This window comes from Dysidea avara, chromosome 2, assembly GCF_963678975.1.
Source record: "Dysidea avara chromosome 2, odDysAvar1.4, whole genome shotgun sequence".
In the NCBI taxonomy this organism is placed as follows: domain Eukaryota; kingdom Metazoa; phylum Porifera; class Demospongiae; order Dictyoceratida; family Dysideidae; genus Dysidea; species Dysidea avara.
In genome coordinates this window covers 39,050,568-39,077,095 of record NC_089273.1, presented here as the reverse complement: position 1 = coordinate 39,077,095, position 26,528 = coordinate 39,050,568, and the positions used below count along the sequence as shown (strand labels likewise).

Genomic DNA, 26,528 nt, shown 5'->3' with positions numbered 1-26,528 from the left:
CAAATCTACTGGTTGATAGTTTTAAGCCATTCTCAATACCTTAAATTACAAGAAAATCCTTGAAATATTTTCAAAACTGTGCCCTGCTCTTATTAGCAATCCACTAAACATGAAAATTCTAATTACTTCACGCGTGCCCATATGGGTGATTTTCCAAGGTTCAGTCACATTTTGGAAAATCATCCTTTTGGACACATGCAAAAGTTGTGGAAAATGTCAAATTTCAGCAATTTTAATTAACATTTTGCAAATTATAATTAAGTATTAAACCTTCTTGCTATGAAGTTTCACTCCCATACCTTCTTTATTGCTTAAACAAGGAGAATTAGGAGGTTATGCATGATTATATCTAGGGTAGGATTTTCCAAAAGGTTAAGCTAAGGGCAACTATAGTGGGGGATGCAACAAGTAGATACAACTAGTGTCTAGCGGGTACAGTGTGCAAACCAGCGTTGAAACCGGGTCGGGTCATCCGGGTCACATTTTCTCCGGGTCTGACCCGGTTTACAATTTATCCGGGTCTGACCCGGATTGGATCACGTGAGAAACGAAATTATTCGTTGACGACGTGGAAACTTATAAACGCTATCGCGTAGCTATTTCGTGAGCCACGCCCACTTATCGCATTACCAACATACGCTCAGCCACGCTCATTTGTTAGTAAGTGTAGTATGTAGCACGAAATTGAGGGTATCTATGGTGAGGGGTAGCTATTGTCAGTAGGTGAAGACTTTTTTTTTTTTTTTTTGGTCTTCAACCTACAGCTAGGCTGAAGTTGCAATATTTACTCAACACGAATCGAACGCTCAAAATGTAGACTCGTTCGCTCGCTCGAGACTAGCCGAAACACGTCTCGGCTTTAATTAATCGGGGTCAATCCGGGTCACATCCGGGTCAAATCCGGGTCTGACCCGGATTGCTATCTGGGTCAGTGGGTCATCCGGGTCAGCAGTAGTGACCCGGTTTCAACGTTGGTGCAAACCACACTCAGCATGCAGAACTTGCTTTATCTGGAGGAATGCCCCCCACTGGAAATTTTTGAAAAATTAGCCTACTGAGATTGATTTAGTAACAATAATTATTTTGATAGAACTTTATTAAATAAGCACAATCACTGTAAACCACTTCAACAAAGCAGTGGTATATAAGGGCATATGTAGCATACCATATAGCTGGTTATTGTTGAACCAGAAATTTTGCAAGAATAGTAAAATCTTAATTTTGAAGAATGCATACTTTGAAGTACAGGTGAATTTCGAACAAATTGAAATTTGTGTCACAAAGTACAATACTTAGTCTACGTGTGCTCGCCTTACTGTTGGAATCGAAGATGGAATAACTCCACTTTTGCACACTGGAAAGAAGACTCAGTTATAAGTGGAGTAGTTAGCAGCCACTGGTGAGACAATCATTGGCTAGATCAGAGTACAACAGCAGATGACATGGATTCTCAACAATGCCTTTCTGGATATTCTACTGGCTATTGATTCCTGACTATGATACTGTTCAACTGTTATTAATAATACTGAGCTTAAACTTGTAAAGAATAGCTACATGAGCGAATACATGTTGTTCAATCATGTGAAAGCATAGTATTTTTGCTTGTGGGAAATTATTTTCAAAGAGCAACTGGACTTGTGAATTTATTTTTGAAGAGAAAGGCCTCTTCGAAACATCCAAAAATGAAAACACTTTAAAAATAACCAGCTATACGGTAAATGCAGCAGTTTGGTTTGGGTTAAGAGTTTAGATATACAAAAGCTGTAAGATATTTAATTCCATTACCCTAAATTGATGCTAATAAGTTAAAGGGTAAAACTACAATGCTGGATTTATGTTGCAGCACTTTCAAAGTTTTCAATTTATTGTCATCTGAGAAGGGCAGTTATTTATGGTTGGGAATTTATTCACAAGTATATATATGTAATAGTTATACCACGAGCACGAGTGGTTTGTCTGATATATACACATGTGCCTGAGGGCAAGTGCATATATACAGGCAAAGCACAAGTGCCCGTAGTATAACTAATATGTTCTACTTTAGCATGCAGACTTACCTAATAGGCAAAATCTTTAGTTGCTATGCCCTTCTCTTAAATATGGAACCAAGTAAGCTGTGATTGTGGGATTGAATATTTCCAATCAAGCTGTGATTGTGGGATTCATTTTAATGCATCAAACAGTAGTTTGATTTACTTTTGCTAAAATAGTAATTTTAAGAGACCAGTGTTTATTATGTTTCTTTAATTACTACATTAAAAAACTACTGTTGATATATTAAAATTGAATCCCACAATCACAGGTTTTGGTAAAATTCAATCCCACAATCACAACTTGCTTGACTCCTTATGTAAGAGAAGAGGATAGCAGTATAACATCAAAGAAACCTGATGATTTCTGGATATAGTGTGCACTCTTATTAGGTGTGCACTGTCTCAAGTTAACGAGATATACACACTGTTAGTAGTGCATATGTTAGAGTTAAAGCACCGCTGTGCATGTGTACGGGATATGAGGGGGTGTATCGAGAGGCTAATACAGCACGAGGTGAAGCCAAGTGTTGTATTTTCCTCGAGACACCCCCCGAGTACTGTATTTTTCGTACACACAAGCAAGGCAGTGCCTAAAATGTTATGTTGTACTTCCTGGTCATCTGGCTAGTAGCGATTTTCTCTAGTACTCAAATCGCTGCGATTTTCGGTGATAAGGATATCAGTAAGTGTTTAACTAATCTACTTCTAGTCGTAGAATGATTTAATAGGATTAGTTTGGCTAGTTTTAGTGATTTACCATGTCACGCACGTGATCAGTTGTGCTGTCCTTGTGGAGTAATGTTTAAAAAGCTTCGTGATCAAATGATCGGTAAGTGTCTATGCAATCTATTCCTAGCCATAGAATGAACTTGTAGGATTAGTTTGGCTGGTTTTAGTGATTTACAATGTGTTGTTTGCATAATATTCCTTAACTAAATTCTCCGCATAACTGTACTGCATTTTCCCAAGTTGCCCAATTAAGTGCATAACTGTACCGTATTTGCCTAATTAGCTGCATAACTGTACTGTATGACTCATACAGTACAGTTATGCAGTTGATTAGTACTGTATGGACAATACAATACGCGGCATCGCTTTAATACTCCCACACAAAGTACAATATATCTTGTTAAGGCAGTGTATAACGAGATGTAAGCACTGCCTTAATGAGTTATATGCACTGGTAGCAGTGTGCATATCTCGTTAATATTTTGAGCCAGTGCAATATGTGATATAGGTGCACTGGCTCTCCTTTGATCTGAGGTGTGAAAGTGATACGTATATATATGTACCACTTTCACACCTCAGATCAAAGGAAAGCCAGTGCACATATATCACATATCACACTGGCTAAAAATATTAATGAGATATGCGCACTACTACCAGTGCGTATATCTCATTAAGGCAGTGTGTATATCTTGTTACACACTGCCTTAATGAGATATACGCACTACCACCAGTGCGTATATCTCGTTAATTTGAGACATTGCATACCTAATAGGTGTGCACACTATATCCAGAAATCATCAGATTTCTTTGATGTTATACTGTTATCCTCTTCTCTTATATAGGGAATCAAGCAAGCTGTGATTGTGGGATTCAATTTTAATACATTAACAGTAGTTGTTTTTTTACTTTTGTAAATGTAGCAATTAAAGTAACATAATTAACACTAGTCTCTTAAAATAGCTATATTAGCAATAATAAAATCAAACTACCATTTGATGTATTAAAATTGAATCCCATAATCACAGTTTGTTTGGCAAAATTCAATCCCATAATCACAGCTTACTGGGTTCCCTATATAACAGAAGGGTATAGCAACTGAAGATTTTGCCAATTAGGTGAGTCTACATGTTACAGTAGAACATATTAGTTATACCATGGGCACTCGTGCTTTGCCTGTATATTCACTCGCCCTCGGGCCTGCGGCCCTCGGGCTTGTGCATATATATATCAGGCAAAGCACTCTTGCCCATGGTATAACTATTACATATAGAAATTTAAAATAGAGTAGGGACACTTTATATAGTACGGCAATAAATAGCACTGAAACAAGCTGGATCGGAGTAGTACATAATGTCCAAATACTGTAAAACAATAAGAAGTGAATATCCTTACTGTGCTACACTCAAAATGCACAGTAGGAATATTCACTTATTGTTTTATAGTATTTGGACATTATGTACTACTCCAATCCAGTTTGTTTCAGTGTTTTTATTGCAGTACTATATATACATTGCCCCAACTCTAATTTAAAATTCCTATTTCTTATACTTGTTTGTGAAATTTTTTTACAAGCTCATAACTACTAAATACCCTGGAAACCAGTCACAACATTACTCTAGAGTTAATACTGTAACAGCATATTATAATTATTATGCTAGCAATCAACTAGCATATCACACAACTACATTGAAACCTCACTTAGCAGCTAACTCTTTAATATGACCACCTAAAATTTTGCTATAATTAATGGTTCAAGTAATAATTATATTGTGGGCTCTAGTGATTTACCTGATATGTATACCCAAGCTTGAGGGCTGCAGGACTGAGGCATGGGAGTACATATCAAGTAAATCACGAAGACATGTGATATATACAACTGATATGTAACCTGCAAATCAATAGGCCAAGAGTTCATAAAATTTGTTTGGGGGAGATTGTCTAACTGAAGTATACATTCAGCAAACACACTGCTGCAAGTAACACCTCGGGCTTCTCTTAGAAGAAAGACTTGGCCCTGTCAACACCAATCATCACCTATTAATGGTTCTTTGTCATCAGTAGAATCAGGCTAGAAGTGTACATATGATCAGAACTGAACTTGCAGCAGTGTGTTTGTACAGGCCATACTGGCAATTAAATACTCTCCCCCATACAAATATTATGAACTCTTGTTAGACTGCACCTTTAAGCAGGCTAATAGCCTGCTGGGTAATAAAAGTAATTACCCCAGCTAACATGTAATCCACTTCCTGATTCAATTTATAAACATGACTGATTAATTCAATTATGGTCAACAATTATTGACTTTGAAATAATGTTGTCTACACGATGCATGAAAATCTGTTAATAGTGCATGGAGTGCCATGTGTGAAACATTGTTAATGGTTCACTGAAATAGAAAATTCACTAGCCATTTTATTTAATACCATAGAGTCACTAAGCGCATGTATCTATTAAGTGCATATTATTTAAGCACATACACATTTCTTGTAATTAACCATGGATGATAAGCGCACATGGCCAAATGCGACAATAAAGCTACACACAGCAAGAAATGGCAAGAAAAGCTGAAAGTACTGCAAAATTAATGTCTTCTCAAGTGCTTACGTCTCCCTTGAGGTCACCTTTCGTTATGTATATAGCATATGAGCCATCTGGATAGTGATAATCTTTTGTTATCACGAAGGATTTCACCCAGAAACGGAATCAAATATCCTTACCAGCGTTAAAACCGAGTCACTACTGTTGTCACTACTGTTGACCCGGATGACCTGCTGACCCAGATAGCAATCTGGGTCAGACCCAGATATTACCCGGATGTGACCCGGATTAATTTAAAGTGAGGCATGCGCCAATTGCTACGTTTTGAGTGCCGACTAGTGCATTAAGCACGAGGGTGTCTATACTTAATGATGGTAGTCACTGGGCATGATTCCATGTAAGTTTGCAAAAAGCATGATATGTTTCCTGCAAGTAGGTGTGGCTTTGCGCATACCTTACACACCATAACTTTTTTTTTAAATATGACACATTCCCAATAGAAAGTGGACATGACTTATGAAAGAAACTGGCCTTGACCTATCTCGTACAATAGCAATTGATTAGTGGGCATGGCTCCACATAAGGCAGCAGGCAGCTATGAGCATGGTTTCATGCATATCTGTAGACTTTAATATCACTGATAAATGGCCATGGCTCACAAAAGAAGCTGAGTTGCATCAGGACTTCACTATCACGCATTTATACACTTCCGTACATTCCAACTAAACAATTTGTTTTGCACGTGATCCGATCAGGGTCAGGCCAGGATAATTTTTAAAGCAGGTGACTAGGCTTGCGCCTATTATGTTGGAATAATTTTGAGAATAATAGGTCACCAATTTCACAAGAATAAGTCCGAATAATAGGATGGTTAAAGGCATAATTTTAGAATTATCGGATGTCCACGTGAATAATCAGTGGAATTAAAGAGCATGTTTTTTCTTGATTACCTAGAAGAAAGAGTTAAGCTATTAAGAGTGATATATAGCTGACATTATTATATGAATGCTAGCTGAAAGCCTTTAAAAGACTGATATACTCTAATAGAACGCTCAAATACTCTAATAGAGCAGTCAGATCGTTCAATGTTGATAATATCAAGCCAGCATCAGGGATTCAACTGCATGATTATCTGCAATTCTGAAATTTTTACATCTAATACTAGGCCAATGTATCTTCTTAAAGCATTTGATCATTATCTTGGTATATAGCTACAACCATATCTTTAATACACCATTAATTTAAATAATACTTCAGTCTGCAAATAATTATTCCAAGTCTTTTGTAACTACTTACAGCTAGAGAAATTAATGATGTAAAAGAGGAGTAGTCAGAGCACTTCATTTGTGGCCATTAATTAATTCTCAACTTGAAAGATAAGTGACTACATAGCTACAGAAACTATATAACAATTATTTTGGAATAATATGCTAGACACATGAATAAAAAAGAATAATACAAGAAAATTTTTTGAAATTCTGGAAAAAAATAGTAGGTAAACTTTTGAGCATGATAGGCTCAAGACTAAGCAGGTCTGGCCTGGATGACCATGGAAAATTGTGACCAGGTTGACCCGACCCGATTTCAATGCTGATATTTACACACTGGTGTGGTGACTGGCACAAACTATTAACTACTATATACAATGTAGTGATTCCATGTTACACTCACCATAATTATTTATTATGCACATGCGCCTAACAGATAGTATGATTTTTACAAAACATTTTCTCTGAAAATTATAAACGCATACGCTTAACAACCCGACTTTACAGTAAATAGGCTGTTTATATACTGTAATGCAATGCACTAAAACACCATTTTAATATTTCAATTATGTTGTTATACTGAGATATTAAGCCACAAAGTGGAGTTACTCCACTTCGTGACTTAATACTTTACAGCATTCTAAGATTATGTAGAAGTACTTCGTAGTGTTCCAAGGATTGCTTGAACGTTCTGCTTGAAAACAATAGTGCAGTTGTTCTGTAGTTGCCCATGGCTCAGCCTCTAGCGCTTCACACTATTGAAGCTCACGCTCCACAGAGTAAGATACAAAGCTGGTACCATGAAACAAGCAATGGTATTCAGAGTCAACTATCAATTATCGGGCAATATGGTTTTCGAACAGCTTTTGCCACTCATTTCATGGAAATCCAACAGCTTAGGTTATTGTACCACAAAGTAGCCTAAACTAAGCAGCAATTATCATCCAATAATCAAATATGTAGGATTAATAACATGAGAACTGCAGCTAATAATATGCTTGGTCCAATGATTTCCATGTTCGAACAAATCCATTTATGAACATTGCATTTTACTACCAGAAAAAATGTACATTTTTTTCAAATTTATACATAATAATTATAATGACAAAAATATAGTTGTAATATCTTTAGCAGCGAGGGAGTATGAGCTTTACAATTTTTGGCAAATGCCTTCGATTATTTTTATTTAGCAAAACCCACCAGTAAATTTATGCTTCTACAAGAAATGCACAACTATTAAAGCACAGAAACTAGTAAACAAGCACCATGCATGTGCATAACTGTACTGCAAAGTTGATATCAGTGGATATTTTCACTGGTGCACTACATATTTAGCTCTCCTACATGAGATGCAAAAAAAATGAAAAATTGAAGTTACGAGAAGCAACCCCCTGACCATCTCTATGTGTTAGTCTAGGTGGCCCACCAATCCTAAGAAACGAGGGGCTTTCCTTTCTCTACCTTATATGAGCGCACAAAGATACATGCTATTGTCAAAATTCTGCTAATTTATGTACTGATATAAGGTAGACAAAGCGTGGCATTTGTGGTGGGACACCTAGACTAACACTAGTATTTAAAAAATGTTATTTATAATGAAGTAGGGATCTATGCAATAAAAAGTTGAGAAACAAGTGGTGAATGATGGTGTCATAACCTAGCTCAGTGGGAAGTCCCTACTTTGGCATTTGGCATTGGACAAATCATAATAGCTAATGTGCCAAAGTAGAGACTTTCCCACTGAGCTATGCAGTAACACCATCATTCATCTCTTGTTTCATTACTTTCAATTGCATAGATCCCTACTTCATTTTAAAATTTAGTGAATTTTTTAAAATACTAGTTTGTTTGCCTTGATATGCAGTGTTGAGGGTAACATAACGCGTTACGTAATAATTATTACTTTTGTGGTATATAACAAAGTAGAAATACGCTATAAAAACTGGTAATATGACTCAAGTTACCTTACTTACAAATGTATTGTGTTACATAAGTAATGAAGTTACTGTGACAAGTATAAAGTAACAAAGTTACTAATCTCATTACTGAGCTGCTGAGTAATGCCTAGCTGCAACAAAGTAACGGAGCCTACTGAACAAAGCTTATTAACAGCCTTCTTACTTACAACCAATGTTTACACAGCCCAATCGTGTCACATGATAAGTAAAGGTGGTAGTTGCACACATGACAACTTAAGGTTGTGGACACAAAGTAATATAACACGTAATAATATTATAGTTACTTTATTTTATGAGTAATATGCATATATAACTAAATAGTTCTGTTGCAAGTAATTATGTTATATGAAATGATTAATTTCTACTTCAGTCATATTATAGCTATGAATAAAGTAGGAAATAAATGTTCACTAGTGTAGCTGCAGGAGTAGATGACCTCCTTGTTTCTTTGTTTTATATTTCTATGAACCTATTAAAATTTAAAATGTCTATATACTTGTATTTAAAAAATAATTGCCCCAACAGTGTCGATATGGTTTCATTGGATAAAGAAGAAGACAAGCATCCTGACTGAAGATAAAACAAAAGACAAGGCACGGAAGGTCTACACTCATTGAAACCCTAAAAGTCACATCCCACTGGTGAGTTTATTATTGTGGTGTAAAATGATGACTGTGCACTGCTTCGTTTGGCCTTAAGCCTTGCGACTGTGGCCAGTGAGGCAGACAGTGAGGTAGTCATTGAGACTAAAAATTCAGTTTTGGAGATTTAAAAAAATTTTATCCGGCCACCTGTAAGTGTTTTGTTATAATATGCTGTAATATGTATTATATGGAGTAGTACTATTCCATAAAGGTGACTTTTGTCATGTAAAATGTCTGTACGATGATTTTTGAAGGTAGAATTTTGGGTGGCATACTATATAAATATTTTGAAATAACCGGAGTAGTACCGTTTGATATAGAAATGGTCAGGACGTTGTTTTTCGTTACTTCATTTTTCAGCTTTCCATGTAGTAGGACCTAAAAACACGGTGTGACAATGAAATATCCTTGGTATCAACTTAACAGTGTTCTATAAATGCAAGGTATTTATTTACCAGTTTCTGTATAGCACTGGTGCATTTGTTGCAGAAGGATCAAATCTACTGGTGGGTATGGCTAAATAAATGGAAGATACTACCAAAATTTGTAAGGCTCACATGACCCTCTCTACTAAAGATACAGAGACCATTTTTGCTCATTGATAGCTAATGAACACAGGTATATTATACATATTTGGAAAAAAATTTGGCATTGTTTTCTGATAGTAAAACATAATGTTCGTAAATGGATAATTTTATTCGAACATGGAAAAAGCAGCTCTCATGCTATTAATCCTATGCATCTAATTATTGGAAGATAATAGGTGACAATAGATTTTGTGTCCGTGGTCGTCCGTTTCCCAATGGTTTCTGTACATTTTTATGCCTAACCACAGCATCCTGTGGTTGCGCAAACGCAATTAAAAGATCAATTAAAATACTTTCCCTTACATGCAACTGGTTTTACAAAGAATTTATTTAGGATGTAGCAAGGGTGAATGGATAAAACTCAGTTGAATGATTAAGATTCAATGTTACAGGTTCATTAATAATTGTGACCGGATTTGCGAAAAGGTACCTTTTAAACACAAAATTTGACTCATTTCTTGAACTTTGATGTTCATAACTTTTGTATCATTGTATATAACTGCCTGAACTTTTCCACAGATGCAGCTAAAGTATCCGGCTGCATTTTATACAAAAAGCACGTTAATCTGTATAAGGAGTCAAGTGTTACATCATTTTATTCGCTGGCATATAAAATGTGTGAAAAAGGTACCTTTTTGCAAATCTGGTCACAATTGTAGTTAGTTGCATCAACATAAAGTTTATTCTTGGCCACTTCAGATAACAGCTGTTTTGGTTGCCAGTTACTTTTATTAACCTGTTTTACAACCAAGATATTATTGCATGGATTTGGTAAAACTTTGATAATCATAGTTAGTTGTAGAAAACTTTATTTTTGGCCACTCCAGATATCAGCTCTTTCAGTTACCAGTTAATTTCACAGAGTCTTTTCTACAGCTGAGTTGTTTTTACATAGGGTTACAGGTACTTGTAGTTTCTTGTACGTGCCTTTTTTTACAGCAAAGGTGTTTTGGGGGATATCACAAATTTTTATCAGTTATGTAATTTACAGATCCAGCCATGGGGTGAATGATGAATTTCTGCATTGTAGAGGTGTTGCAACCAAACATAAATCTGCTGATAAGTGGTGAACACATATCATACGTTCCTAGTAGCTGTGACTTCACTGTGGAAAAGGAGGGATATAAGATGGTATTTCCAGTGGCTTATTAAATACAAAAAAGCTTGATATAACCTGTATTATACTAACAATCTCATGTAAGGCTTTAGTTAATGTGTTAAGCATACTGAAACCATATATGTGATGGTATAGTGTGGGAATTATACTAGATATAAACTATCTAATCCAAAACAGCCAAGCTGTAAAAAAAGTGTGCGGCCCTCAAAAAGGCTATGGTGAAAAAAGATGTGAAATCCAAGGTGGCGGCCAAGAAATGGCTGTGATGGTAGGTTAATGGTAACAATTTTAATAACAACAATTCAGGTGAATTTTTGTGCCGCTTGGTCTTGGCACAAAATTCACCTGAACTGTCATTATTAAAATTTTTACCATTAACCTACCATCACAGCCATTTCTTGGCCGCCACCTTGGATTTCACATCTTTTTTCACCATAACCTTTTTGAGGGCCGCACACTTTTTTTACAGCTTGGCTGTTTTGGATTAGATTTCATTTCTTTTTGTATTTGTATACCCCAAGGCCGGCTTTGGGACTTTTTTAACCTATCTTTTTTCTTTACCACAGGAAGAAGAAAAGATGAAGTAGATGTACTTTAAATATTTTATCAGTAAATGTACAAATTATATATATAATACATATATTGATTACAGAAATCTCCATGGTGGTTTCTTTGTAACTGAACACTCTACAAGGTGACTTCTTCTAGATGCTCTCTCTACAGGGTGAATTGTTTGTAGCTGAATGATCTACAAGGTAACTTCTTCTAGCTGATCTCTCTACAGGGTGATTTGTTTGTAGCTGAATTCTGTACAGGTGATTTGTTTGCAGCTGAGCTCTTTACAGAATGGTTTCTTTGTAGCTGAACTCTCTACAAGGTAACTTCTTCTAACTGATCTTTCTACAGGGCAATTTGTTTGTGGCTGAATTTTATACAGGGTGATTTCTTTGCAGCTGAACTCTCTACATGGTGGTTTCTTTGTAGCTGCACTCTCTACAAGGTAACTTCTTCTAGCTGATCTCTCTACAGGGTGATTTGTTTGTAGCTGAACGATCTACAAGGTAACTTCTTCTAGCTGATCTCTCTACAGGGTGGTTTGTTAATAGCTGAATTCTGTACAGGTGATTTGTTTGCAGCTGAGCTCTTTACAGAATGGTTTCTTTGTAGCTGAACTCTCTAAAAGGTAATTCTTCTAACTGATCTTTCTACAGGGCAATATGTTTGTGGCTGAATTTTCTACAGGGTGATTTCTTTGCAGCTGACCTCTCTACAGGGTGATTTGTTTGTAGCTGAATTCTGTACAGGTGATTTGTTTGCAGCTGAGCTCTTTACAGAATGGTTTCTTTGTAGCTGAACTCTCTACAAGGTAACTTTTCTAGCTGATGTCTCTACAAGGTCACTAGTTTGTAGCTGAACTCTCTACATGGTGGTTTCTTTGTAACTGAACTTTCTACAAGGTGACTTCTTCTAGCTGATCTTTCTACAGGGTGATTTGTTTGTAGCTGAACTCTCTACAATGTAACTTCTTCTAGCTGATCTCTTTACAGGGAGATTTGTTAGTAGCTGAACTCTCTATAGGTGATTTGTTTGAAGCTGAACTCTCTAAATGATGGTTTCTTTGTAGCTGAACTCTCTACAAGTTAACTTCTTCTAGCTGATCTCTCTACAGGGTGATTTGTTTGTAGCTGAACTATCTACAAGATAACTTCTTCTAGCTGATCTCTCTACATGGTGATTTGTTTGTAGCTGAATTCTGTATAGGTGATTTGTTTGCAGCTGAGCTCTTTAAATAATGGTTTCTTTGTAGCTGAACTGTCTACAAGGTAACTTCTTCTAGCTGATGTCTTTACAGGGTCACTAGTTTGTAGCTGAATTCTCTACATGGTGGTATCTTTGTAACTGAACTCTCTACAAGGTAACTTTTTCTAGCTGATCTTTCTACAGGGTGATTTATTTGTAGCTGAATTCTGTACTGGTGATTTGTTTGCAGCTGAGCTCTTTAAAGAATGGTTTCTTTGTAGCTGAACTCTCTACAAGGTAACTTCTTCTAGCTGATGTCTCTACAAGGTCACTAGTTTGTAGCTGAGCTCTCTACATGGTGGTTTCTTTGTAACTGAACTCTCTACAAGGTGACCTCTTCTAGCTGATCTTTCTACAGGGTGATTTGTTTGAAGCTGAACTCTCTACAAGGTTACTTCTTCTAGCTGATCTCTCTACAGGGCGATTTGTTTGTAGCTGAACTCTCTACATGGTGGTTTCTTTGTATCTGAACTCTACAAGGTGATTTCTTCTAGCTGAACTATCTCTTTCCATAGTTGCATGAACTCCATACAAGGTAACTTCTTCTAGCTGATCTCTCTACAGGGTGACTTGTGTGTAGCTGATCTCTATACAGGTTTCTTGTTTCTAGCTGATCTCTTGAATTCTCTTCAGAGTGACTGCTCTATTAGGATGACTGCTCTATTAGAGTATCTCGATCTCGCACTTGCTGCATCAAGTTGGATTTCGTGTTATAACTCCGTGGCGTGAAGTCTGATTCTTCTACAACATTTATGAGCCTTTCTAAGATGATTACTCCATCTGTACAACGATTTACAAAGTATTACCCCAAGCGGTTTATCTGGTAGGCGTGGCAAGCAGTAGTTTTTTTATTAGCTAATCTCGATTGCGTAATTGTTACACACTGTTGGTTTTTTCGTTGTATCTTCCTGTTTTTTAGCTCGATTTCTTTCAAACCACAAAAGGTTTGAGGTTCAATAGTTAACCTATTCACCCACCGATTTTCAGCTTCTTCCCATGCGCGGTTTACCCTGTAGGCGTGACAACATATTGGTGTTATTTTTCGTGAATAATCGCTCATAACTCTTTGCCTGTTTATCGTATTCCAGCCAAAGTTGGTACCGAGATGCGCCTTTATATCCCCTTCTGTTTGCAAATTTCAAGGCAATCGGATGTGGCGTTCTATAGCAGTTTTTGTAAGTGTGCGACAAGAAAAAGAAAAATAATAAGAAAAAAAACAAACCAAGAAACTGAGCCAATTTTTGAAGTCGCATATCTTGGGAACGCTTGAAGCGATATCGCTGAAATTTGGAATGTGGAGTGCTGCAGTTGGAGAGCATGTCCACAGCAAAAATCGTCTTGTTTCATCAAGGAAGCACAGAGCTACGGAGGTGCGAAAATTGCGTTTTCTTTCTTCCTGTCAATATACTCACGGGTGTTACGCGCCGGCTTCTTTGGCCGCACGACACACTACCGTGTGTCTTGATTTCAGGTAATGTGGTAAATAAACTGAAACCATATATGTAATAGTATAGTATGCATTATACTAAAGTATAACATGAGTATAATACAGGGTTTATATTAAAGATTATTTGTATTCAATAAGCCACTAGAAATACCATCTTATATCCCACCTTTTTCACAGTGATTGTTATTCAAATCAGGGCCACAGTTTACTGGTCAGGCCAAGTAATGGCTACAGTCAGGGCTACTACTAAAAATATGTGCAAAACACTTACTTGCAAAGCATGCTTTTCTAGGTTGTCTGGGGGGTTGCCCCATCTGAGAAAAATACAATTTTGAGATTGAATCTGGGAGTGTATTCAGACAGAAATTTAAATGTTTTATCATCTTCTGCTATATTATTAGATGACTGTTCTATTAGAGTATTTTATTGCCTGGCTGTTCAATTAGAGTATATCAATCCATAAATAAAATCTGCTACAGCTTCTGATATAGTAACCGTAGTGTCCTGAGGGCAACTTAGTAACTTGGTTTTTCACTTGCAGCACAAGATGCTTTGCTGAGGGTCTATTAAAGAGATCGCAAACGTGGTACACCAGATTATACTAATTTCATTTCATTACATAGATACATCATATACAAGCACAAAACACACACAAAATTTACAAACACAATACATACTATATACATGTTCACACATGTACACCATATATTGGTTGTACTTGATGTAAACAGGTTATTATCACCTAGCTCTCTTGAAATGCTCTTGTAAGCGAGCTGATAATGCTCTTACTTATTGATGTTTAAAAGTTCTTGCAGTGCTACTGCAGAGGTAGCTACTGGGGAGTGAAGGATTGTCTTATGTATACTGTATCACTATACTATTGTTATGTTAATGTACATGATTTACCATTGAGGAATATGATTTTGGTATGTTGGTAGACTGTAGGCTATACTGCATGGTGTGTTTGACTATACAGCAGCATGCAGAGGAAAAAACTTGTATTCATTCAAGTTTTAGAAGGGAGGACGGGTGCATGCAGCGCAGACATTTTGTGATGGTGGGGACCTGAGGATATTAGTATGTATCCACATTAGTGTGCTGTTCACATGCAGAGCATGCCAACTATGGGGATCTGCTGGTGGGTATAGCTATCAGCTATGCATATGCCTCATGGGATACTTATCACAGCTACCTAGGGGCCCCACTTTAACTCTTTGCCCTGGGCCCCTTAATTTCTCTGGGCGGCCCCACTTATAATTATACACTGCTTGAAGTTTCTAAGTTTACTAGAGTGATATATTCCTAGTATATGGAACAGTTAATTGTTTGTTATTTTAGTAGATTTTCAGTAAACCCGCATTCACTGACATTCTACTGAGAGTTTAAAACTTAGTAAAACAATTATGTTCCATATACTTAAAGTTATTGACATTTTACTATCAGTATAACTGGGTACAACTACAGTAAATGTGACCGAATTTGCAAAAAGGTACCTTTTTCACGCATAAAATTAAGTGATCCATTTTTTCAACTTTCAAACTTTGTAACTTTTGTATCATTGCAAGCATGTGTCTGTAATTTTCCATGAGCATGCCTACATTATGTGACTACATTGTGATACAAAAAGAAAGTCAATCAGTGCAAGGAGGCAACAGTTATGGTGCAGGACATCATAACTTTCCAAAAACGTGACGTGCTGTATAACTTAATTGATCGCTACGCATGCTTGTAAACAAAGTGCTGTAAAATTCGAAGTGTTTATCCTGCGGCTACGCAATCAACGTCATTATACTTGTGATGTAATAAGGATTTAAATGATACCTAGGGATTTACCCTACAACGAAAGTGTGAGGATCAAAACACGCCGTGAAAATATATTTTAGTTTATAAAGCACACAAATCCTTTACATACCTTTAGAAAATAATCCATAACTCGTTTCCAGTTGCTCCTATTCGCTCCAAATAACCGTTGGCTGATTCGCCATTCAATGGCGAGTAAGGCCATATACATGTAAAGGCAGGATCACGTGACCGAGCAGAGCTGGAAGACGCACGTGATAGGCCACGTTGCCACTATTGACAGAACTCGATGTAGGCTAGGCTTAGTTGTTGTTTTGAGTATTTGTTAAGAAATATTGATAAGAATATCAACTAGGTACAGACTATTTGTGGGTGGCGAGAACCAGAAGGGCGGACTGAGAAGGTTTTATGCTAGTTGACGCCGCCCACAGTTCTACAACTTGGAGGTCCTACCGAGATAGTCTAAGAGGTTACTACGGCCGAGAAGAGTCCCAGTGAAGAGGATCTTGAGTGATGGATAAAGAATCTGATTTCAAGCTCACCGACCAGTGTATCACGTGCGGAGTTGATGTGAAGGATGAAAACCAAGCTCTCCAGTGCGGCCTATGTGAGGGATGGGAGCATATAAATTGTATTAGAATGTGTGATCGACCATCACAAGCATGTTATGATGCATTAACACAGACACCGTGCAAATTACTTTTGTTCACGTGCTCTCGGTGTAAGCGCAAGGGTACCCTAGCGCGGCGCCTTATACATGTGGAGTTGACGCTCGATAGTGCACAAGTACAGAAGGGGCTGTACGAGCAGTTACTGGCTGATAAGGCGAAAGAAGCAGAGCGTCTGAGTTATGAACGTGAGGCCAGGGCCGCCCACAGGGGGGGGGGGGCAACTGGGGCATTTTGCCCCGGGCCCCAGCCTGAAAGGGGCCCCCTGAATACCTGTTTAAAAGATCGATATACTCTAATAGAGCAGTCAGATCTAAATACTCTAATAGAGCAGTCACAGTATTCTTCAGAGGAGCAGTGTAGCAAGCTTATAGATAAGGAGATATGGTTGGTGCTGGGTAGTTATTGTCATTGCCAGCAGGTTGTGACCTTTTTTTTTTTTTTTTTTTTTTTTTTGGTCTTCACCTTACAACTTGGGTCAAGGGCCCAGGGGCGGATCCAGGAGTTGGCAAGGGGAGGGGCACAAGAAGCCAAGTTGTAAGTGAGCCAGATTCTAATTCAATTTTGCATTTTTGAGGCAACAAATAATCACCTCTTAGTAGTGTTTCACTGTTGATTTTTGCCATTTTTGCCTTTTCAGATGGTTGTGAAGTCTTAAAAGTTGTTTAAAAGGCTCTGAATGTCTTTAACAAATACAACACGATAATTATTTTTAGAGGCGCTTAGTACGTACGAAGGTGCTTGGTGACGATTTCACAGGTAATTTGACTTTGGTTCGCTTTGATTTCAGGTAAATTTGTAACAACTGCTAGTAAAATGTACATATTTTCATGAGTTTCTTGGCCCAACAAAGTTTAGTAGTTATTTTAATCAGAAGTATGACTGCCAGTGGCTCCTCCACAAATTTAGGGGGGGGGCATTTGCCCCAAATGCCCCATCCTGGATCCGCCATACCACTTTAACTCTTTGCCCGGGGCCCCTTAATTTCTCTGGGCGGCCCTGCGTGAGGCACTGCAACTGGAGAGGAAGTGTTTGGAGGACAGGTTGGAGGACGCACGGAGCCAGCTGGAGGAAGCTCGTCATGAACTGTGCGTACTCCGTATAGGCTCGACTACTGAGAGAACTGCAGCTACAAGCAGTGAAGTAGAGATGAAGCGGGTTTACACACCTCCACTGGTGTCCACGCCGTATTCGTCAGGGCCATGGTCACGCCCCCCTCTCGTCGGTCGGTAGACTAAGCTCCCACAGACTCCAGTGTTAACGGCTGTGCAGCAGAGTACTGTGGTGCCATCGTCGGAAGAGAGCACCCGTGTCTCAGCAGTGACACCTTCCGTCTCTGAGGGAATGAATGTTAGTTTGCAGCCGGTGCTTAGTGTCAGTTCAACTGCAGGGGCAGAGAAGTGATGTGACCACTTTGCTAGTAGATGCAGCCAACCATCTGACAACAGAGTCACTTCCTACAGCAGTGTCTTCAGTACCCATGTTCACCACACCTGTGCTAAGTAGAACAGTTGCTCACACTGTAGGGTCAACTGAGCGTGCCTCATTTGCTGCCACTTATCCAGTGTTGGGGAGCATTACTACCACTGTGCCAGCCCCTCCTCCTGCTCACTCTGGAGTACACATGCCATTACCAGTGTCAGTAGGCACCCTGGTACCAGCTTCAAGAAACTTATCCACAACCCCCACTACTGGTAGAACCACTGATTTTAAGCAGCCACCAGCATTTAAAGAATTACGTGAGAGAGTTAACAAATTCTCTGGAGAGTTCAAGGAGGACTTTGAGGTGTGGCTGGCTGACTATTGTGAAGCCACAGGAGACTGTGGATGGTCAGATGAATTAAGGGGAAGGTGGTTCTCATGGTTTCTTTCAGGTGCAGCTAAGCATACGAGGCAACAAATACTGAGCAAAGAGGACAAGGCACAGTGGGACAGCATTGTGAGAAGCTACAAGGGCCATTATGGGGTACATATGGATCCTCGGACAGCATACCTCCGCTGTCATGAATTACAGTACAATGACTTTTCATCTGTGCAGGGACTGTTGGAAGCAATGAAGGATTATCAGAGGATGGCACCTGATCATTTGTCCAATGACAACCTTATCTCTATCTTGTGGAATAAAGTTCCCTTCAAATTGCAGAAGGAAGTGGGAGATATTAAGGATTGGTCATTGCAGGAACTTTTGCACCGGTTGTTGAGGGCAGAAGCTAGAGTGGCTGAGCGAGACCGGCGTACCAATAATCAGATCATTACTACTAGGAAGAGAAAGAATCAGGGTGGAAGTGATGTCACAGTCCTTCATAGTGGTAGGACTACAGGTCCTCAACATAGAGTACCGGATGAGAGTGGTAAGGGCAAGAGTGAATCTGCTGATGCTAAGGGCACCGCAGAGATGGAATTAAAGCATGTGAGATGCTATAAGTGCCACAAGAATGGTCATATAGCCAAGTCATGTCCTAACACACAAGGTACGAAGCCTGCTAACAATATGATAAGTTTGGAGTCTAGTAGTGAATCTGTGGTAGAGCTAGCTGAGTCAGAGCCTTGGATGAGAATTCTGACTGTACATGGAGAAGAGAGCATATCTCAGAAGTCTGGAGCTAAACTGTCTGGGCCAACCTTTAAGGTTAATGTAGTGGTGGAAGGGGTTAAAACCTGAGCTCTACTAGACAATGGCTCTCAGGTGACCTTGGTCAGAGCTGAACTGCTTCCAAAGATTAAAGGATGGAAACTTGAACATCAATCAGAACAAGACTCCAACTTGACAACACAACCAATTGGTGCTTCTGGGAAGGAGCTTGGAGCTACTTCAGTTGTGAATCTATGTACCACCATGGAGCAAACAGGACAAGAGTTGATGATTCCTTGTTTTATATTACAATCATCGAAACCTATCTGGCAGGGAGTAGTCCACGATTGTGCAATAGTGCTAGGTACTAATGCCATGATAGAATACGACATAGAGACGGTACAGGCTGATGGGACCCCAGTGAAACCCTTTAGTCCAACCAGAGGAAGGGAGGACGCAACAGAGCACAGTGTGAGAAGGGTACGTTTGGGGCAGACAATCCATCTGGCACCAGGTGCAGCACGACAAGTGCGAGTTAGAGTGGCATCAGATAGTTCAGTTGAAGAACAACCTTGCAAGTCTGAGGTAGGTATTGTTGTGCCAACAGAGGAAGTGTCGGCTGGTAGGTTCTGTGATTTTCAGGAGTGTCTTTGGAGAGGAGAGACAGAATTCAAAGTGGTGATGAACAATTGGGGGACTGAGCCACTGACAATTACAAGAGATCAACAGGTTGGTACTATTGAGTCAGGTGTTATAGTTCCACAGGTTGACCCTGTTTGGGAAGACACATCAGATATGCAAGTTCGGTTGTGTGAGACCAGTAGCACAGATCTGGAGACAAGGAAGACAACTGCAGATGCAGTTGCAGATTGGAGAACAACTATCCGACCAGGAGAAGACAAGCCTGGAAGAGCTCCTTTTAGCTTACAGTGATGTGTTTGCTCTCACCGATGAGGAACTGGGAGGAACTGATTTGGTGACTCACAGTATCAATACTGGAGATGCAAAACCAGTGAAGACCCTGCCTCGGAGGCTACCCTATGCCTTACACCAGGAACTAGAAGAAGAGATGAGGAAGTTAATTGATCTAGGGTGTATTGAAGCAAGCAATAGCCCATATGCTTCTGCATTAGTGTTAGTAAGGAAGAAGGGTGGAGGGCTCCGCGTATGCGTTGACTATCGTAGTGTGAACAAGGACACAGTACCTGATTGCTTTTCGATGCCGAGAATTGACAAATTAGTAGACATGGCTGGATGCACCAAACCCAGGGTGTTCTCATCCCTGGACTTGATGCGAGGCTACTACCAGGTTAGAATGGCAGAGGATTCCAAGCACAAGACGGCGTTCACTTGCCATCTTGGGCTTTATCAATACCGAAGAATGCCGTTTGGGTTAACAAATGCCCCGGCAACCTTTCAACGATTGATGTCTCAGCTCTTTTCTGGATCAGAATGGACTATTGTGTTTGTGTACCTGGATGACATACTGGTGGCTTCCAGTAGTGTGGAGGAACATGTACTCCATGTGAGAAAGGTGTTACAGCGGATTAGAGAAGCAGGCCTGAGGCTCAAGCCAGAGAAGTGTAATTTTGCAACCCTGAAGATAGAATATTTGGGACATACCTTTACTCCAGAAGGTGTTAAGCCCAATGAAACAAAGATCATAGCGGTGAAGGAATTTCCACGGCCCCAGTCAGTAAAGGAGGTCCGCACTTTCCTGGGATTAGTCACCTTTTACAGAAAACATGTAAAGAATATGGCAATCATTTGTCGACCATTAACAGCTTTAACTAGAAAGGATAGACAACAGTTCACTTGGTCCTCTGAATGTGAAGAAGCATTTGCGAAGGTTAAACAACTGCTTGTGTCAGCTCCATTACTACATCCACCTAATCTGGAGAAAGACTTCTTTTTATGGACTGATGCCAGCGAGCAGGGTTTTGGTGCTGTCTTGGAACAGGAAGATGAGAATGGTATTAGACACCCGGTGGCATACGCTAGCAGACCAACTAACAGTGCCGAAATGAAGTACGCTCCTACTGAATTAGAAGTTGCTGCCCTAGTCTATTCGTTAGAACATTTCCAAGTTTACCTCTTGGTAACAGAGTAACAGTGTACACTGACCACCAAGCCTTGGTGTCATCATTTATACCATATCTTAAGAGCCAAACAAAAGGGCTACTAGCAAGATGGTACTTGCGCCTTTCACCATTCCTGCCAAACATAAATTTGCAGCACAAGCCTGGTACTGTCAACCAAGCAGCTGATGCTCTATCTCGTGCTCCAGTCAGGAGGGAACAGGTGTTACATATTGAGGTAGAAGCATTTGGGTCTATGATGCAGAAGGTCAGAGACAACCAACGAGAAGACCCTGAGCTATCACAACTGATGGACTATTTGGAACAGAATATCCTGCCTGATGACACAGTATTGGCCTAGAGAGTTGCCACTCAGGCTCAGAAGGGCTGTTATATTGTGGATAGTGTTCTTTATTATGAAGACTCATCAGCTTTAGGACGCCAGAGACTAGTGGTACCTACTTTGTTGAGAAAGCAACTGTTGTTGGACAATCATGATGCTATCTTTGGGGGGCCCAAGAAGATGTTACAGAGAGTAAGCCAGTTTTATTATTGGCCAAAGATGAGTGCTGATGTACATGAAGTTTGTCGATCATGTGTAGTCTGCTTGTCTACTCAGGGACAGGAGAGACGGCCACAACCGCCACTGAAGAGTATTCCAGTGGGGGAGCCCTTTGAGTGTGTGGGCATGGACTTTAAGGAATTTGATGTGAGTAACAAGGGAAACAGGTACGCTTTAGTGTTCCAAGATTACCTCACCAAATGGCCTGAGGTATTCCCAGTTGCAGACAGAACAGCTAAGACTGTAGCAAGCTGTTTAGCTGAATTAGTGTGGAGGCACGGAGTACCAGCTCATATTATACATGACAGAGAGGCAGAATTTTTGTCAGATGTTTTGCAAGACACTGCAGCCATTTTGGGAGTGAAACAATTACCAACATCTGGGGGTCATCCCCAAACTGATGGACTTGTAGAGAGGTTGAACAGAACCCTCAAGTCAATGTTATCTAAGCTGGTGGTGAAGAAGGGACGAAACTGGGATGAATTGCTTGGCCCAGTTCTGATGGCATACAGGACAACACCACAAGCTTCATCAGGAGAATCCCCGTTCTATCTGTTGTATGGGCGGGATGCCAGTTTGCCATCTAGTTTGGATTTCTATGTACCCAAACCCAAGGCTGTTACATTGGAGTCAGATTATGGCAGGGAACTGTTCAAGGAGCTCAAGCAAGTGAGAGCATTGGCTAAGCAGAGTATTGCCAAGGCACAGAATGAGCAATACGACAAGGAAGTGAAAGAGTCAAAAATCAGTACTGGAGAATTGGTAATGTTGAAAGTAGACCCTAAGTTCAAGCTTGACAGACAATTTCGGGGTCCATACCGTGTACATAATGTGACTGCAACTTGTGCCTACATACAACCGATTAACATGCCTAATTCAGACGTGATTTGTGTGTCATTGCAACGGTTGTCACATTGTACAGGACAGGGGTTGAAATCAGCTCAACCGTGGTTGGGTCATGGCAAGACCAGAAGAAGGCGTCAAGTAAGACAGACAACGAGATTACCAAGTGAACATGATGACAATAATGATAGTATTTGTGATTAAGTTAGTGGATCTGAACAACAGAATAATGGTCACACTAAGACCAGAGCTGGAAGAACTGTGAGGAGACCTCAGCGTTTTCTTGATGATAACAGCTTCCCTGATGGGTCAGCTTCTGAAGTGGGGGGAGGTTGTAAAGGCAGGATCACGCAACCGAGCAGAGCTGGAGGACGCACATGATAGGCCACGTTGCCACTATTGACAGAACTCGACGTAGGCTAGGCTTAGTTGTTGTTTTGAGTATTTGTTAAGAAATATTGATAAGAATATCAACTAGGTACAGACTATTTGTGGGTGGCGAGAACCAGAAGGACGGACTGAGAAGGTTTTATGCTAGTTGACGCCGCCCACAGTTCTACAACAGCTCAATTGATTCAAACCATCATTAAAATGGCGGATGAAGCATGGATTGTGGCGTTGTGACAAAACCAGTCGCTGTTCTTCATCGCTTTATAGCAAGTAAGTCTCTGCTGTTACAGTGATTGTTTAGTCTTCCCCTAGTAGCCCAATAAACAGGCTTTCTTTTGCTATATAGTTTTAGGCCAATGGAGTTAGACAAGCCAAGTGGTTTGGCCATGTAGCTAAACCCGTTTGTTACCAACACGCATTCCTCAAACATTTTGTGTGGCTTTAAATATTAAAGCCGGTTCTAAAAGCTGTAACTCTTGACTAAATTTGTTTTTAAAAAATCTGTCTTGTATAATTTTTTTACATGTTACAGTCTGTGTGTGCACCAAACTTCATGACCAATGGTGCCTGTTTGGTTGAGAAAAAGTGACTTATGTGTTTCCCTCTTATTGACAATAACATAGAAATAAAAGAAGATATCAAAAATTTGTCTTGTATAAAGTTAGAGCTATCACTGTACTCCTTTTTCACCAAGATTCAGCTTTGTGGCTTACACCTATATGGAGAAAAAGTGAATTATGTGAAATACTGAGTTTAGCCAGTTATTACATCATTGTGCAAATGGTTTGCATTGGTATGGCTTCAACTTCCATTTGTGTAACCACAATAGTTACATGCTCCACCTGTCGAAATTTCAATGAAATACACCAAATCCACATGGAGTTATGACACCACAAACACAGTACACTACTTTTGGAAAGTTATGATGTCCTGCGCTATATGACATTTTGTTTGGCAGTATGTCAAATGTGTGAAAAAGGTACCTTTTTGCAAATCCGGTCACAAATCAGCTTAACAAATTAGTAAACTAAGAACCTTCAAGCAGTGATAGAGAGCAGTGGATTCCACAAGGGTATGGTACTCAAATACATCAATTGTGTACTCTTACCAGCGTTTTCGGACCAAGGACACACAGTCATGTACCTACGTATATTTACAAGTATTTGTGTGCGCTACCGTAGGTGTGAAAGGGACTTTCCAAGGGCCTTTCCCTAAATTTGGACAAAAGTTGATTCCCCTTTGTGACCAGGTCTGCGAAAAGGGCTCTTATAGCCTTTCCAATTGTCCAAGTTTGGCAAATCATAACTCCTGATCAGCTAAATCTATCATCTTGTAATTACACCCTCAGCTAGTGCTATGTTAGGAGTGTACAGTGACCAAATTGTAGGCTTGTATCTTATTCACAAGCTAAGTTATTGGTTACCATGTTTACATAATTGAAAAGGCGATAAGAGCCCTTTTCGCAGACCAGGTCACATTTATGCCTGGCCATCCTTGGCTACCTGCTGCATGGGTTGACGTGCATCTAATTTCTACTAGTATGGCACGTGTTTGAAGTGGTATGACCAAATACAGAAATGGTGCATCACCTTTACCTACTTTGCAAAAGGGTGTAACTAAGTTTACTATCACTTTTGTATGTGTGTATATATAAGTGACTGAACATGAGTGAATTTATCAGAGTTAACCATTAGGTGTGCATGTTATGCACCTGTCAATGTCATGCCTATCTACCCCAGGTTGGGAAGAGGTGGGGGTTTGCAAAAGCCAGATGACAAATTCCCCACCCTGGGGACAACTTTGAATTACGAATCCTCTACTATTGTCCTTGGGAATCACTAACATATGCTAACAACATAGTTTATTCATGCTGCAAATGCCTTTACCTTGGGGATGAATTAGGGTGACCACCCACTGCCCAACCTGGGGTAGGTGGGGCATGACATTAATAGGTGTATTAGTGTAAGAGAGGAGATGGTTGCTACTTTATACTGTTGTACGTAGTAAAGTCAGTAGAACTGAAGTAAGTTTTCTAAGATTATGGTCAAGTTTTGCCAGGTATTAAAATTCTCCTTGCCCGAGTGGAATAGGAGGTGGATTTTCTCCCAGGCAAGTTGAAATGCCATGCAGAGAACTGGCTATCAAAACTGGATGACATGGAAATGATTTGCAATGCTGCTCAAAGAAACCAGGAAGCCAAAGTAAAAGTGCCCCCCCCTCCCCCCCACTTAGTTGGCTTATATTTGTGATCAGGTCACTACGAGTGTTTCTATAACATACAGTAAGTGGATAATGTGTGAAGCACAAAGCACACTCATTCTGGAGGGGGTCTGAGCGCATGCCCACCTCCCTGGAAGCAATGAGGATTGATGTCCTCTGAAGCAGACGATTGCAGATACAACATTAAGAAGAAAAGTCTATAGTCATTATTGTTTTGTCAATACTGGACAATGGGTGATTTTTAAGAGTGCACTTTTTGAAATATTGAATTGTATTGCTGTGTGTTAGCCATTGTTTACTTGTGTGACATGTGATATGAGCAATTGAATTAATTGCGAGATATCTGGCCATGGCTATTGCTGCATGTATCAATTAGCCATTGTGTTTAGTTACATGACATGGGATATGAGCAATTAATTGCCAGTTGTCTGGCTTTACTGTGCATGAGTACCATTAACTTTATTCACCGCCACATCTCATCTGTGACAATTTCTACATGAGTAAAGGCAAATCTTGTGATATCACACAAATGGCGTTAAATGGAATTACCCTGAAAACACTCTCCCTAGGGAAGTTACATTCTTCATGCTTTCAAAGTACATTTATATGAGTGCTGGGAATATGTCCATACGATGTCTTTAAAAGTTATTTTTTAGATTAGGCGTTTGATAAGCAAAATCCACTGTACAAGAAATCCAGTACTAGAAAACTCCTGTGCCAAGTTTAATCCACAAAAAGACAGTTATGTTCAATGATAATAATTATGGTGACAACACTAACACAAGCTGAGATATCAGCATAATAAAGTGAATTTACTCTTATTCTCACGGTTATGACAAGAAAACGACATAATTACAATTCTGGTGCCCACTGTACTGTACATTTCCATTGAGGATGATTGCATAATTCAGGGCAGTCCCTACACGCAAATAAGTCACAGTAGTAGCCACGCATGTTTTAATTGAAGCGTGCATTTTGTAGTTTCTTGGCCACACGCCTCACTACTGTGAGCCTTGATTAATTTTATCTTTTCATTGCCCATGTGGACTCAAGATACAACTGCACCTCTATTGTATGTAGCTTTCACTAGCTTACTAAGGAGAGGTGCTTCAGCACCCCATGTACTCACCCTTGCATATCAATCAGACCATGTAGCAATTTCACTTGAAATTACCTTGCAAATTAGGTGATTTGTTCAGGTGATAGTGTAGCTAAAACTGAGTCTTTAGATAATGGTACATGTTATTTTATTGAAGAAAAGACCAAGAGCA

General features: G+C 39.5%; 1 protein-coding gene across 2 annotated transcripts in view; it reads right to left on the bottom strand.

Annotated features, from left to right (window-relative positions):
* Positions 1–26,528, bottom strand: part of LOC136247287 (uncharacterized) — a 178,425-nt gene that overhangs the window by 1,173 nt on the left and 150,724 nt on the right. The window lies entirely within an intron of this gene.